The sequence below is a fragment of the Mirounga angustirostris genome, unplaced genomic scaffold (assembly GCF_029215605.1).
Source record: "Mirounga angustirostris isolate CCGP_5_RB_7025 unplaced genomic scaffold, mMirAng1.0.hap1 SCAF_17, whole genome shotgun sequence".
Classification (NCBI taxonomy): Eukaryota; Metazoa; Chordata; class Mammalia; order Carnivora; family Phocidae; genus Mirounga; species Mirounga angustirostris.
Window position 1 is genome coordinate 48,516,240 of NW_026991725.1, and position 17,449 is coordinate 48,533,688.

Below are 17,449 nucleotides of genomic sequence, written 5' to 3' on the forward strand. Positions count from 1 at the left end.
AAACATTTGGAGACCTACTTCTCATAAGCTGTACAGTAAGTATAAATTTGGTATTGTGTATGGAAACATCAAAATGCATGTACTCTTTAATCCAATAATGGTGCTTCTAGGAATTTATTTGAAGGAAAAATAAATCAATCTTGTATGCAAGATTGTATGCAAGAGTATTAATCACCAGTTTGCTTATAATTTAAAGCAGTGAATAATTTATTAGTAACATGAATATGTAAACACAGAGAATTAGTTTTAAAATATGCTTAATCTATGCAATAATAAAATATGAACAATTAATTAATAATATTATAGAAGAATATTTAGTGACATGGAAAAGTGTCAAAATATGAGGTTTAAAATGCAATTTCAAAACAGTATAAAACTTTTTGACCTAGAAATTCCATTTCTGGGAATCAATCTTTTTTTTTTTTTAAGATTTTGTTTATTTATTTGAGAGAGAGAGAGAGAGAGAGCATGAGCAGGGAGAGGGGCAGAGGGGGAGGGAGAAGCAAACTCCCCACTGAGCAGGCAGCCTGACATGGGGCTCATTCCCAGGACCTGGGGATCAGGACCTGAGCCAAAGGCAGACACTTAACTGACTGAGCCACCCAGGCGCCCCTCTGGGAATCAATCATACAAAATTTCCTGTGTATGAGTATTTGTGTATGTATATATACATACATGATGTAGGCTTCTAGTCTAACACACACACACACACACACACACACACACACCAAAAACAGCAAGAGAGGAGGAAAAAAGAAACAGAAAAAGTGAGAAATATAGAAACCAAGCTAAAACGGCAGAAACAAGCCAAAATATATCAATCATCATAATGAATGGAAGTGAAACAAAGTGACCTGTTAACAGGGATTGTTGAATTGGATAAAACAAAATCCAATTCGTTGCAGTTTATGAGAGGTAAATCTGAGGTATGAAGACCCCAAAGGGTTGAAAGTTAAAGGCTGAAAACAGAAACACCCAGCAAATACTAACTAAAATAAAGGTGGCTGATTGTGTTCATTTCACATTAAAATAGACATAAGTATTATTAGAGATAGAGATAGTCACTATACAGTCATATAGGTTTAATTCACCAACAGATAGAACAAATCTGAACTTGCACAAAACCAATTTTTAAAAAGCTAAATAATATATAAAGCAATGATAAATAGAACTACATGAAGAGGTTGAAAATCTACTGTCATTGTGATAGTTTTCAACAATCCTCTCTGGATGATTAATACTTCAAAATACAGAATATAGTAAGCCTATAGAAAATTTGAACAAAACCAATTAAACTGAACTTGATGAACATATATAGAACCCTACATCCAATAATTGGAAAAAAAAATCATGTTCGTCTCAAGAACACATGTGACAACAGAAATTAATCATGTGCAACATCATAAATCAAGTCTTAATAAATTTCAAAGAATTGATCTCATACAGACTACATTCCTGACCACAGTGCCATTATGCTAGATGTCAAAAAAATTTAAAAATTGCCATAAAACTTGACACTTCTGAATAGCCCCTGGCTCAAAGAAAAACACCACAATGGGAAATTAAAAAATATATACTTAGAGCTGAACGGTAATGAAAATAGTACATATCAAAACTTGTGGAGGGGCGCCTGGATGGCTCAGTTGTTAAGCAGCTGCCTTCGGCTCAGGTCATGATCCCAGGGTCCTGGGATCGAGCCCTGCATCGGGCTCCATCCTCGGCGGGGAGCCTGCTTCTCCCTCTCCCACTCCCCCTGCTTCTGTTCCCTCTCTCGCTGTGTCTCTCTCTGTCAAATAAATAAATAAAAGAAAAAAGAAAAAAGAGATATAAAACCTGCTGTACCCTAAGTAAAATCAAATGCTACCTACCAAGTGTACATTCCATTTAGGAAAAAAAAAAAACTTGTGGAATTCAATAAAGCAGTAGATAGAAGGAAATGTATAGCCTCTTAAATGCTAATCTTTGTTCTTTTGAACAAAGCCTGAAAATTTAGCTAAGTGCCTGATTTTAGAAGTTAGAAAAAGAAAACAGAGTAAGTCTCCACTCCACCCCCCAAAAGGACATAAAGAAATAAGAGCCCAAATCAATGAACTAGAAAACAAATATTCAACAGAGGGAACCAAATAAAGCCAAGAGATGGTTTTTTAGAAAGAAAAACACATATCTGGCAAGATAGAAGAGAAATAGAAAATACAAGTAAATAATATTGGGGATGAAGAAGGAGACGTAACTACAGATACAGTGAAGATGATGAAAATAATATAATACAATGAACAACTTTATGATGATGCATTTTAAAACTTAAGATGAAGGGATTTTTTTTTTCCTAGAAAACTTAATAAAACCAACTCAAGAAGAAACGGAATGCCTACAATCCCGCAACAATAAAACATTGAAGCAACTGGGGTGCCTGGCTGGCTCAGTGGGTTGAGTGTCAACTGTTGTGTTTGGCTCAGGTCACGATCTCAGGATCCTGAGATGGAGCCCTCCCCCCGCCCCACCCCGCCCCAGGCTCTGCACTGAGAGCACTGGGCAAGGAGTCTACTTAAGATTCTCTCTCTGCCCTTCCCCCTGCTTGAGCTTTCTCTTTCTAAAATAAATAAATAAATAAATAAATAAATAAATAAATAAATAAAATCTTTTTTAAAATTAAAAATTACAAAAACCATTTAAGTGACAATTTAAAATCTTTTCTCAAAGACAATCCCAGCTAACTTCCAAGGAACAGATCATTCCAAACGTGTATGAACCCCTTGAGACAACTGAAGAAGGAAAGGTCCACAACTCACTCTATGAGACCACCATAACCTAGATATTCACATTCGAGAAAGATGGGAGAAGAAGAGAAAGATTATAGGCCAATTTATTTGTGAATCTAGATGCACAGATATTAAGAGGCCAAAACAGATTATATATTATGGCCACTTGGGTTTATCCCAGGAATGCAAGGGTAATGTGATGTTAGAAAATTCTATGATGTCATTCATCGTATAACAGTGAAAAAGGAGAAACGTCATATAATTACCTGGTTGGATGCCAAGAAGGCATTTTGTAAAGTCCTTTTAGAAAACTAGAAACAGAACTTCCTTAACCTGAAATAGGGCATCTATCAAATACCTATAATAGAAAGCTTCAGTGAGGAAATATTGGTAGTATCCTCTTTAAAATCAGGCACAAGTTACAATGTAGATGAACCCTAAAAACTTCATTCTAAGTGTGACTTGGTCTCTCGGGTGCAGGGGGCTGCCTCAGCCTCATCCCCATGTTCTAGGATGCTCTCAGTGATGTCTTGTTCTTGAATAGATGTTGGCTGTTCTTCTTCGAAGGGAGAATGAAGTCAGGAACAACCTATGTTGATATCTTGGTGATTATTCGGTGAAAGAAGCCAGTCACAAGAACCACATAGTGTATGGTTCCATGTATTATGAAATATCCAGAATGGGCAAATCCACAGAGATAGAAAGTAAACTGGTGTTTGCTTAAGGGTGGGGTAGTTCGGGGGATATTTGGAGGGGGGTGACTGCTGAAGGGTATGGGGTTTCTTTATGGGGAGATGAAAATGTTGATTATAGTGATGGTTGCACCATGCTGAATATATGAAAAACCATTTGATTGTATATTTTAAATGGGTGAGTTGTCTGTGCATTTTATCTCAATAAAGCTGTTTTTGAACGAGCAGTTAATGAGCAGAAGGATGTTGCCAAGAGCAGTCAATTTGGAATAAAAACATCTGGAGTGAAAAAAAGAATCAAGTACAAGACACGGACGTGCAATGTTACCACTTCTATTCACCATTGTGTAAGAAATCGTAGCCAAAAAATTGGGATAGCAGTAACAGCACATGTAAAGTCACTGTAAAAGAAGAAAAGATTCACAGATTATAGCACTGTTGACATACAAAACTAAAAAGAAGATACAAAGAAATTAATCCAAACAAGAATAGACAGAAAATATTGGCTGTCCCTTAGGAAGCCCAGGTGCTGGACTTACTAGACAAAGACTTTAAAGTCAGCCATTATAAATGTATTTTAAAAAACAACAACTAAAGAAAACCATGCCTGAAGAATTAAATGGAAGTATGAGACGATGTCTCACTAGATTTCATGAAGATTCAATGCCATCCCAAGAAAAATCCCAACAGAGTTGTAAATCAAACTTGCTAAGGTGTTCTTAATGGTATGGGGAAGACCAAGGGACTAAGAATATCCAAGACACTCCTTAAGAAGAATAAGTGGATGGGCAGAAGTGGAGATGGGTTACTTCCACACACGAGATTCTAAAGCTATGATTATGTGATATTGGTGCAAGTATAGACATCCAGGTCAGGGGAAACAGGAAATGTGATTTATGAGGGACGGTATTACAGACAAGTGGGAGAGGGGCGTGCGTTCAATAAAATGGTGCTTGCACAACTGATTATCCATATAAAAATTGAAATAAAGTCCTTACAGTCTTAAACTTAACACAGAATTAACTGCATATGAATTATGCTTTATCTGATTAAGGGAAATTTCCTGTTTGCTGAGAGTTTTTTTCTGAACAGGTGTTAAATTTTATCAAGTGCTTTTCTGTATCTATTAAGATCATCATATGATTTAAAAAATTTTTTAACTTTGTGAATATGATGAATGACATTGATTTTAAAACCTAATTCAATCTTGCAATTCTGGAGAACACCCCACTTTATCATTATGCACATAGTCTCATTTATATGATTGCTAGATTAAATTTGCTGACATTCTACTTAGAACTCTGCATTTATATTCATAACAGAAATTGTCCTGTAATTTCTCTTCTTAGAATGCATTTGTCGGGCGCCTGGGTGGCTCAGTCATTAAGCGTCTGCCTTCAGCTCAGGTCATGATCCCAGGGTCCTGCGATCGAGTCCCACATTGGGCTCCCTGCTCGGCAGGAAGCCTGCTTCTCCCTCTCCCAGTCCCCCTGCTTGTGTTCCTGCTCTCGCTATTCTGTCTGTCAAATAAATAAAATCTTAAAAAAAAAAAAAAAAAAGAATGCATTTGTCAGGTTTTAGGATCAGGGTGTACTGGCCTCACGAAGAGTTAGAATGTGTTTCCTCATCCTATATACTTTGAACTTTGAATGAATTTATGTTAAATTGGTCTTATTTCTTCCTTAAATATTTGGAAGGGTTAATCAGGAATGACATCTGGGTCAGAGTTTTCCTCGTAGGATTTTTTTGAAGATTTTATTTATTTATTTGGCAGACAGAGAAAGAGAGAGAGCACGAGCACAAGCAGGGGAAGCAGCAGAGGGAGAGGGAGAAGCAGGCTTCCCTCAGAGCAAGGAGCCCAATGCGGGGCTTGACCCCAGGACCCCGGGATCATGACCTGAGCCGAAGGCAGCAGCTCAACAACTGAGCCACCCAGGTGCCCCTGGGACCACGACCCGAGCCGAAGGCAGTCACTCAACCAACTGAGCCACCCAGGCTCCTCAAAGTCCATTCATTTTTGTTGCTGAATAATATTCCATTGTATGGATTTACCATAATTTATCCATTTACCTATGATGGACATTTGGGCTTTTTCCAGGTTTTTTGACTATTATACAAAAATCTGCTGTAAACATTCATGTACAAGTCTTTGAACAGATATACGCTTCCATTTCTCTTGGGCAAATACCTAGGAGGGAGTGGCTGGATCATAAGAAATTTTAAGCACTTTAAGAAACTTCCTATTTTCAAACTGGCTGTATTATTTTACATTCCCTCCAATAGGTATGAATTCCAATTGTTTTACATCTTGGCTAACATTTAAAATACTTTTTAATCCATTCTAATGTGTAAGTAGTGGTATCTAATTGTGGATTTGCTTTACATTTCCCCAGTGACTAATAGTGTTTGACATCTGTTCATGTGTTTATTTGCCATCTGTGTATCCTTTTTGATGAAAGGTCTGTTCAAATAGTTTTCCAATTTGGAAGCATGAATTTGTTGCCTTAATATTGAGTTCTTTATATAGTCTAGATACAAGCTCTTTACCAGATATACGACTTGCAAATATTTTCTCCCAGTCTACGGCTTTTCATTCTCTTATTAGTGGAAATTGTTACTTTTGAAGAAGTCCAATTTATTAATTTTTTATTTTATAGGATTGTACTTTTGGTGTCACACCTAAGAAACCTTCACTTAACCTGAGACCACAAAGATTTGTACCCTTTTTTTTCTTTCAGAAGTTTTAAAGTTTGGGGTTCTAAATTTATGTCTGTGATCCATTTTTATTCATTTTTAAGAGGTATGGATCCAAACTTCTGTTTTTTTATTGTTTTTTTTTAATTTGTTTTTACATTGTTTTACAAATGATCTAACACAATTGCCTCTGTTGAAAATCAATTGACCATTTATGTGTGGCTCCATTTCTTGACTGCATTCTGTTTCATTGATATATTTATGTATCTCCATGCCAAAAGTACTCTGTCTTGATTACTGTAGTTTTATAATGTCTTGAAATCAGGTAGTGTAGAACCTCCAACTTTAAGCTAGGTTTGCTATTCTATGTCCTTTGCATTTTCAGATAAACTTTAGAATCACTTTGTTAATTTACACCAAAAAGATGCCTACTGAGATTTCAATTGGGATTTCATTGAAACTGTAGATCAATTTGGGCAGAACTGATAATCTTACACGTATTAAGTCTTTTAATCCATGAACATGGTATATGTCTCCACTTACTTAGGTCTTCTTTACTTTTTCTCAGCAGTGTTTTGTAGTTTTCAGTGTACAGGTCTTTAATATTTTTATCAGATTTATCACTAGGTATTTCATCTTTGTGATGCTATCGTAAAAGGTATTGTTTTTAATTTCAATTTCCAATAATTTGTTGCTAGTCTGTAGAGATATAATTGATTTTTTGTGTGTTGATCTTCCAACCTGAAACATTGCTAAACTTGCTTATTAGTGCCAGTAGCTTTTCATAGATTGAGGTTTCTACCTAGACAATCATGTTGTCTGTGAATAAAGACTCTTTTCCTTCTTTTCTTTTTTTCTTCTGTGCTACAGTTGTATATTTTTGGTTGCACTGTGTTTGAGTTTACCAGTCCTGTCTCCTGCTGTTAAACCCATGAGTTCTTGGGGCGTCTGGTGGCTCAGTTGGTTGGGCATCTACCTTCAGCTCAGGTCATGATCTCAGGGTCCTGGGATCGAGCCCTACATCAGGCTCTCCGCTCGGCGGGGAGTCTGTTTCTCCCTCTCCCTCTGTGGGCTCTCTCTCTCAAATAAATAAATAAAATCTTAAAAAAAAAATGAGTTCTTCTTAATTTCAGGTTCCATATTTCTTAGTTCTTGGATGTCCACTGGATTCTTATTTAGATCCAGTTCTCCATCTTTTCGTCCATTTTGTCTGCCTCTTCCTCTGTTTCCTTTAACATACTTTCCATAGTCATTTTTAAGTCCCTGTCTGCCTACTCTAACATCCAGATCACCTGCAAGTCTACTACCATTGTTTGTGTTTTCCTCTTGATAATAGGTCATGTTTTCAGGCCTCCATACTTGCCATGTTAATTTTTATTGTATTCTGTACAGTGTTTATAAAAGAACCATGGAGACTGAAGCCAATGCTGTTTTCTCCCAGCAAGGGTTTGTCCTCTCCCCTGTTGGGCACAAAGAGTGAGGGGTTGACCATCTCAGCTCAATCAAGAATGAGCCATTTCAGGAATGGGTCCTCCAGCTCCACTCAACCCACAAGTGCTTTCACATGTGTCCATGTTGAGACCTGTCACCTGTTTGTTATATGACACTCTCTCTCTCTAAGCACCACAAGAATGCAGGAGATTTCATGCTACCTTTATAGCTTGCTCCCCAGCCTCCATGCCACCCCAGAACTCAGCAAATACATCCTTGGGGAAATCAGCCTTCAGTCTGAGGACCTCCTAGATTCTGGTTCATCATGCCTGGCCATGAAGTCATTAAACGTGCAGCTGATGTCTCTTTCCCCAATTAGAAGCCTCCCCTATGGCAAGCCTGAGCCTCATTCTGTGCTCAGATTCAACAAATGCCCTTTGGAAGAAAATGTTGTTGATTGTGGCTCACCTAACGAGCATCCTTCCTTTTCTGAAATTTTAGTGAATCTAATTTTGTTTGCTTCCACAGCTCTTTGATGTGTTTACAAATATGACTTTTATAATTTACCCAGTTGTTTCTGGTTGTTGCAACAAAACCTCACCACTACTTACAATATTCGATTTGGAAGTGGAAGTCTCCCATGTGGATGAAACACTTAAATGTGAAAAACAAAACCTTAAAAAGAAAATAGGAGGATATCTTTATGACCGTAGGTTAAGAAAGGATTTCTTAAACATGATATCAAAGTTATCATCATAAAATAAGATTAAAATATTTAAATCATTTTAAAAATAATTTCTGTTAACTAACAGATAGCACAAGGAAAGTGTAAAAGACAAACTTCAGACTTGGAGAGTGTATCTCCAGCACATATAACTGACATTTAGCCACCAGAATATATAAGACACTTTTATAAGTCAGTAAGTTAAAGAATATATCCGAGTAGAAAATGGGCAAAAGACAGAACTTGCACTTCACAGGTAAAAAATAAAAGCAGAGCTAATAAACATATAAGATGCATAATCTCCTTAGTAAACAGCAAATGGAAACCACAAAAGTGGGGAGAGTGGTTACCTCTGGGAAAGCAAGTTAGGATCAGAGGGAAGCCCATGGCAGGCTTGTTAAGGGAGAGGCTAATATTTTATTTCTTGGTGGTAGTTATGCATTTTGTAATTATTTATTAAGCTGTGTGTGTATTTGTAATTATTTATTAAGCTGTGTTTTGTAATTATTTATGGAGCATTGTGTGTGCTGTGTGCTGTATGTTGCCTGAAAGCACTTGGCATTTCACAATTTTGAAAGTTTTTAAAGTTCTTTAAAGGTAGAGATCTTTTCCCCCTTTATATCAACATCTGCAGCCACAGTATATGCTTCTGGGTCCTGGTAGCCATTCTCCCTCCTTAAGGTAATTTTGCCTTGTTCTGCTCAAACAGATTCTATCTCACCGTATTATCATATGTTTGTCTTAAAATGCAACCTCCTGGCCAGCATTTGCTGGCCCCTGGGAGGAACCCCATTGCCCACTTGTGCACAAATACCAGTAGGATTTGGAGATTCCAAATTTTGATGTTTCGACTTGAACCACTGTGTCAGCCGTGCATCAGCCGAAGCCTAAGACAGTGATCCCTCTCTCCACTCGCCTTGATCCTGGCCATCCTGAATCCTATAACTGCACAGTGAGTCAGCAGCCTCTGCCTCTATGGCAGAAGAGGATCAGACTAACCTTGCTCCTTCCAAAGCAGGGTTCCTTAACCATTTTTTAAAAATTTTATTCTTATGTTAATCCCCATACATTACATCATTAGTTTTAGATGAAGTGTTCCATGATTCATTGTTTGTGCACAACACCCAGTGCTCCATGCAGAATGTGCCCTCCTCAATACCCACCACCAGGCTTAACCATTTTTATATCATGGACTCCTTTGGCAGCCCGATGAAGCCTTTGGATCCTGTTTCACAATAACGTGTTAAATGCAGAATATAAAACACGTGTGGCCGCAAAGGAAAAACGACGATACTGTATTGTATTTGTAACACAAATAAAAACAAATCAGAAATCCAGTAACACCGGCTTCTTTATCATTGTGCAACATAACATGGCCCAGGGGCCAATCTAATAGCTGGCATCGTTTTAATGTCATGATAAACATAAATGGTATTTCGAGTTACCTGTAAAAACCCTAATGTGATATAAAATACCTGTTAGGTTGCTGGGGACTGAATCACGGGTACCATTTTATGACACTACTGTGATTTGCTGCAGACGTTCATTATTAAAGGAAATGGCAGATTTTGGTTGCAGGTGAGTGAAAATTAAGATGTGTACTCTCCCCCTCCCAATTCAGACACTCCAGATGAAGACCCCTGGAGGGCGAGTGGGGGCTTACTCCCACTAGGGGGTGCTGGTATTTAAGAAAGAGGAGTTTGCTCCTCTGGCTAAGAGAGCATGAAGTGCCCGTGGCTGCCTCCGATGGGGCTCAGATGTCTCCCCAGACCACCTCCTCCTCGCCCTCCTCCACACCCTCACACACACACACACCTTGACAGGTGTGACCATCTGAAGCTCACGCAGAGCCTTCCCGGGGGTGAATCACCTGCCAACCAGCCCCGAGAGGGTTTCGCCAACATGGCTGTCCAGCTCTGGGTCCTTGGCTGTGAGCGAGAACCCAGAGAAAAATCACACGGGCTGGTTCCTGGCCAACCGCCATCCTTTCTTCTGCAACTGGTGGGGAGTCGGGGCTCGCAGGGGTAGCTTCTGAGGAAATTGGAGGTGGGCTGCTAGCCTTCTGGAAAGTTCTCTCCTCCATATGTGGGGGCTCCTCAGGGAAGAATAACGGTCTGCCCCTTGAGTGGTGATGCTAGGATATCCAGAGCAGTGTAATTCCTCCCAGAGTGAGAGGAGAAATAATGTCCCCTGGGGGAGGAGCACCATCATGTTGCTGTGTATTCAGAGCAGAGGACGGGGTCAGCTGTCCCCACCGTGGCCTCCCATTGATAGATGAGCCCGCCTTGGAGTCACTGGAGAGGTGATGTAACAGAGTGGTTGGGAAGCAGACTCCAGACCACCCGGCTTAGAAACCCTAGCCCTTCCCCCTGAGTCAGCAGGTGGCTTTGGGCACGTTACTTAACATGGGCGCGTCCATTTCCTCCTCTCCAAGATGACATTAATAACGTTACTGATCTTATTGGGTTGTTACGTGGGGTCAATACCATGTGACACAGAGGGCACTTAAAAGAGCACCCGGCTGACAGGAGGTGTCAGATGAGATTTTGCTGTTACTGATCATAGGCATGAATTTAATAAAATAAACAAATAAAATACATTCACTGTTCCTTCCTTCCTTGCCTCCACTTACCCAAATGCCCACTCTAATGCCGTCCTCCCTTCACTACTCTGTTTTTATCTGAGAAATAAATCTTTCTTCCCTTTCTGAAGAGCTTATTCCTTTCCCCCCATCCCCAGACTTGCCCGTCCCTGCCCCTCACGATCTTTCCTGGGAAGACCAGTGGAACAAGCATTGGAGACGGAGCCCAGAGACCTCGGTCCGGTCCTACTTCTCTGCTGCTCTTCCCTGAGCCTCAGCTAAACGTCCAGGGTCCCCCTGTTGTAAAGTGTAGGATTTGATATTATTCATGTACAGTAAAGGCCCCTGCAGAGCTAAAGATGACAGCCAGCAAACAGACAGTTTATTACTCACACTTCCCAGGGCCATTTAGGGTCTCCTGGGAAAGCCCCAGCAGGGGTCACGAGGCAGAAGAAACGACAGGGAAACATGGCAAGAGGCTTTGTTGTGGTTTCTGCGGGAAAGAACTGGTAATGCAGGTTCAGGATTGGCTGGTTTGAATCATTCCAGAAGGCTCTGGTGTTTAGGGGATGTTTCTAGTTGTCTGATACTTGGCCTGGGGTGGTTAGGACCCGGGGTGGGGGAGTAGAGGGTGGCTGGCAGGGGAGAGCCCAGGTGTGGTCTCAGGATTGGCCGGCTTGCATATCCAAAGTATCCTCATGGTGGGGGGTGGGGAGGTGGGGGTTTGGGGGAGGCTTTGCTATCTCTAGAATTAGCCCCATTTTGCCCGCATTATCCCATCCCCTGGGTGGGTGCTCCTGAGGGCCAGGAGGGCACTCCCGGTCTAGACAGCTCCCCTCGCTGGGAAAGGAAGAAAGGGGTGAGCCACCAGCTTGCACCGCCTTTCAGGGCACTGCATGGAGGGCCCCTTTCAGTTTCACCCCACTCAGAGAGACTGGTAAGGCTGAGATATGCAGAGATGGTTAGGAACATTGAAGAAGAGCAGGGGACGGCCCGCAGTAACCATGCAGAGAAGGGACCATGCAGCGGGAGGGATCTCCTCTGCAGATGACCGAGCCCCTAACAGCCAGCACGGCTGCCGCAGACCCCTGCAGATACCACCCGTTTTCACCCTACAGGTATTAACATTTACAGACACCAGTCGCCTGAGTCCCTCCCCACTCCTTTCTCTACCATGCGCCCTCCTCCCCCAGAGCCTGGGGTCTGCATGGGCAGCGAGTCCAGGTGTCTGCAGCCCTGGGATTGCAGGACGCCAGCCTGGACCCCTGCAGCCGATCCTCACCACTCCGCGTGTTCTCCGGCTGTGCACCTGCATTCTGCCAGCCTGGCACCTATCACTGGCACCCTCTGCCGTGCACAGGCTCAAGGGGGAACCTGAAGCCACAGGAGTACATGCCCACAGCCTGGGCCCCCACAACTGCCAGTGTGCCCACGGCTGGCCCTGGCGCCCACCACTACGGGTATGATTGCAGCCAGCCCCGGCCAGGACACAGACACGCGTAGTTGCGAGTGTGCCCAGCACTGACTCTGGCCACCACCACTACCACCACCTGCCCTGGTCCCTAACTGCTGGCCCTAGAGGCAGGGCTGAGACCCCATCAGCCCTTGCAGCCATTGTGGACCTCCCACGGCACTCGCCAAGAACCACACTGTTGTTGATGCTGAAGACTCCCGTGGCCTGAGCTGACAAGACATCATGCTCCCCTGGACCTGCACACCCTGCCACACCCCCCTGCACTTGGTGCCCCGCACCACTAGATCCAGGGTCGCAGGATGCTCCAGCATGCCCCCACCCACAGGTGAAGGTCTATCCCTTATCTTACGCCACTCACAAAAGTTAACTTGGAATTGACTTTAAATATGAAACTTGAAACTATAAAAATGCTAGAAGAAAACATGGTGGAAAAAGCTCATTGACATTGAGCTTGGCAGTGTTTTTTTGGCTATGACACCAAAACGCAAATCAACAAGTGGGACTACATCAAACTAAAAAGCTTGTACACAGCAAAAAAAAAAAAACCAAAACAAACAAACAAACAAACAAAAAACGATCAACAAAATGAAAAGGCAGCTTCCAGAATGGGAGAACGTATTTGGAAACCATCTACTGATAAGGGGTTAATATCCAAAATATATAAAGAACTCATATGACTAAATAGCAAAAAACAAAAACAAAAACAAACCAAAAAAACCACCCAAACAGTCATGGGCGGGGGACTTGAGGAGACATTTCTCCAGAGGAGACATGCAAGAATCCAACAAATACCTGAAAACATGCTCAACATCACTAATCATCAAGGAAATGCACATCAAAACCTCACACCATGGGGTGCCTGGCTGGCTCTGTCGGTGGAGTATGCGACTCTTGATCTCGAGGTCGTGAGTTTGAGCCTCGCGTTGGGTGTAGAGATTAGTAAAAAATAAAATCTTAAAAAAACGGTTCAAACCCGTGAGAATAGCTGTTAAGAAAAAGGCAGGTGATCAAATTCTGGCAAGGAGATTCACCATCAGTGGGAATGTAAATTAGCAAAGCCACCATGGAAAGCAGTATGGAAGTACCCCCAAAAATTAAAAATAGAACTGCCCTATGATCCAGCAACCTCACTTCTCGGTGTCTATATCCAAAGGAAAGGAAATCACTATCTGGAAGAGATATGTGCACCCCTATGTTCATTGCAGTGTTACAACAACCAAGACATAGAAAAAACTACTGTGGCCATCCACAGATAAATGGATAAATAAAATGTGGTCTATATAGACAACAGAATATTATTCAGCCATAAAAAAGAGATCCTGCCGCTTGCAATGACAGGGATGGGCCATGAGGCCATTATGTCAATTGAAATAAATCACACAGAGGAAAACAAATACTGTCCGAGCTCACCTGTAAGTGCAATCTAAAAACTTCAAACTTGCAGATACAGAGAGTAGAGTGGTGGCTGCCAAGGGCGGTGGGGGGAGGTGCTGGGGGAAAAGGGGGGAAGTTGGTCAAAGGGCACAAAATTTCATTTATAGGATGAATAGGTACAGCCTGGTGACTATAGTTAACAACATTGTATCATAGGCTCGGAAGTTGCTATGTATATGTATCAAACCGTGGCATGGTACGCCTTAAAATTACACCATATTGTATGTCAATTCTATCTTGATAAAGCCGGGGGAAAAAACTAAAAAAAGAAAAAGAAGAAGAAGGATACAGTTTCGGGCGCCTGGGTGGCTCAGTTGGTTAAGCGACTGCCTTCGGCTCGGGTCATGATCCTGGAGTCCCGGGATCGAGTCCCGCATCGGGCTCCCTGCTCGGTGGGGAGCCTGCTTCTCCCTCTGACCCTCCTCCCTCTCATGTGCTCTCTCTCTCTCATTCTCTCTGTCTCAAATAAATAAATAAAATCTTAAAAAAAAAAAAAAGAACTAAACATTTTCTTTAAAAAAAAAAAAAAAGAAGGATATAGTTTCTGGAGTAAGATGATTTGGGTCCAAATGCTGGTTCTGTCACTTTGTAGCTGGGGACTTTGGGACATTTACTTAGCCTCCCCATTCCTCAGTTTCCCTATTTGTAAAACAGGGCTTACAGTACCTTATTTCATACGATCGTGAACATTAGAACGGATACCCATAAAGCTCTTAGGACAGACGGGGCATACAGTGAGGGAGCCAATAAATGTTGACTATTATAATTTCTTGACCACACCAGCCTGCCTTCTGGTTTTGGGGACTTTATCTGTGCTGTTCCCACCCTGGGAAGTCTCTTCCCCACTCTCTTCACCTGGCTGACAGACACCTCATCTCTCAGGTCTCAACATAAATGTGACTTCGTCGGTGACTCCAGAGTCCCAGGTCCCTGGTCCCCTTCAGCCTTTGTGATGCTCCCTCACCTGGCCTCCATGTTCCTTGCAGTTTTTGCTGCAATTACATAGCTGTTTGTGTTATTGTCTATTGAACGTCTGTCTTTTCCACCAGCCTGTAAGCCCTAAGAGAACAGGGCTTGTTCTCCTGCCCCATTCTCACTGGACCGTAGCGCATGGCATTCAGGTGGTCAATAAATGTCTATGCACTAGATAAGCCATGTAGGTTTACAGCTGCAGGTGCATGGATAGCTGAGTGAGAAGGCATTTGGACTGTTGTCTAAAGAGCAGAAATATACAGTTAGAGAGGCTTCTGACCCTTTTGTTTGATGGCAGGACGCATTCCGGGCCCTTTGGCTGCCCTTTTTAGGCCAGAGAGTCTGGAAGGAAATTCTTGAGGTGTCCAAACCTGTGTTGTAGATGACCAGCTGGCCCTGAAACATCAATTGGCAGAAGGGCTGGAATGTGTACAGAGAGAAGCGGCTGCCTCGCTCGGGAGGGATCCAGTCTCGGTTTGCTAAACTAGCTGAATTCCAGGAATACCAGCAGGGAGATTGGGTCATGTCATACCTGCTTCTCAAGACAAACAAGCTGAAAGCTGGGGTGGGGTGGGGGGAGTTCGGGGGAGAGGTGCCCTAACTGCTGGGAGAAAGGAAAGACCAGATGCAGGGACCGGAAAAAGCCCCATAGCAGGTGGAGCCCAGGGACAAGCCTGGACATGCCACCATGTCAAAACCTTGTTCCACCGAGCCCTGGTCTCTCTAAACCCATCCCTGAGAAAGCAGAGCAGGAATAGCTTGAGACTTCCATGCCAAGCAAATGTACAGCGGGAAGTTCTCCTAAGCCAGGGGTTTGCTCAGAGGCCCCAGCCCCTGTGGCTAAAATCAGGATTCTGTCTGTGCTGATTTACTTCCCAGCTGGGTTTTAGGAAAAGCCTCAAAAAGACCACTGGGCTGTGCCCGGGATCGGCCGTTGAGGCCAGCCTCCCTCAGGGCCACCCCCCCTTTCCGGACAAAGAGCCACATGAAGGGAGGGCCTCGAAGTGTCCCCCTGAACATTCATAAAGATGCAAAAAAATCATCTGTGCCCAGAACCCAGTTTTATTTTGTTAACGAACACAAAGGATCTGCCTTGTTTTGTCTTGATGCACTATCTTTTATTTTTTTATTTTTTGTTATGTTAATCACCATGCATTACATCATTAGTTTTAGATGTAGTGTTCCATGATTCATTGTTTGTGCATAACACCCAGTGCTCCATGCAGAACGTGCCCTCCTCAATACCCATCACCAGGCTAACCCATCCTCCCACCTCCCCCTCCAGAACCCTCAGTTTGTTTTTCAGAGTCCATTGTCTCTCATGGTTCGTCTCCCCCTCCGATATCCCCCCTTCACTCTTCCCCTCCTGCTATCTTCTTTTTTTTTTCTAACATATATTGCATTATTTGTTTCAGAGGTACAGATCTGTGATTCAACAGTCTTGCATAATTCACAGCGCTCACCATATAACATACCCTCCCCAGTGTCTATCACCCAGTCACCCCATCCCTCCCACCCCACCCCTTACTCCAGCAACCCTCAGTTTGTTTCCTGAGATTAAGAATTCCTCATATCAGTGAGGCCATATGATACATGTCTTTCTCTGTTTGACTTATTTCGCTCAGCATAACACCCTCCAGTTCCATCCACGTCGTTGCAAATGGCAAGATCTCATTCCTTTTGATGGCTGCATATTCCATGGTATATATATACCAGTTCTTCTTTATCCAGTCATCTGTCGATGCACATCTTGGCTCTTTCCACAGTTTGTCTATTGTGGACATTGCTGCTATAAACATCAGGGTGCACGTACCCCTTTGGATCCCTACATTTGTTTGATGCACAATCTTAACATACACAAACTTCGCAGGACGGCAGCTCGACGGAAACGTGTTGACCCGCTTTGAAAAATCACGTTGCCCAGGTTGGTGGCCACTGGTGATGTTGGAATCACCAGAGCTACTCGCCTCGATCAGATATCATTTGTCACAGAGGTCTTCCTGGTAATTCTACTCCAAGATGGAAGCCTGCAAACTATTTCTCTACATCACTGAATGTAGCTGTGCGGGGCATTAGCATATTGAAATGCGTGTTATTTGACTTATATGTGACTTTATTTTTATTTTTTGCATATGTCACTCACGGGGGGCTTATGTTGGAGGAGGAAGTTATGTGTGCGGGAAAGCTGCATGATTGTAAATTTCATTTCAGGATGATAAGGGAGGGTGTTACAAAATATTCGTAATCCAAAGGAGGAGGGTGCCCTGGGAGGGTGCATCACAGCGACCGTTCCACAGCAGGTCCTGAGCTGGTGCACAGCAGACATTTTGCCCCGGACCACGCACTTCGTTTGTATACCTGCACTGGTTTGTCTAGATTGGAGAACACTTTTCCCAGGGAGTGGCACAGACTAGCGAGATCTGCCGAGTCATAGATGGTGTTGCTATCTACAGCTCACAGATGGAACCAGCAGGAGCAAACTCTTGGGGTGGTTTATCAAAGCCCAGAGTTAACCATGCTGGGACCCAGGGACCCTTTTCCGGCGTCCGAAGTGGTATGTCTGCGCCACCTAGTGGGACATGAGAAAATAGCAGGTCTGTGAACTAAGTCAAGCACCTTGATTGGCAGATGGGGAGCAAGGACTGAGTGGTAGAATCAGCTAGTACTTACCCGGCGCCTACCGCAGGC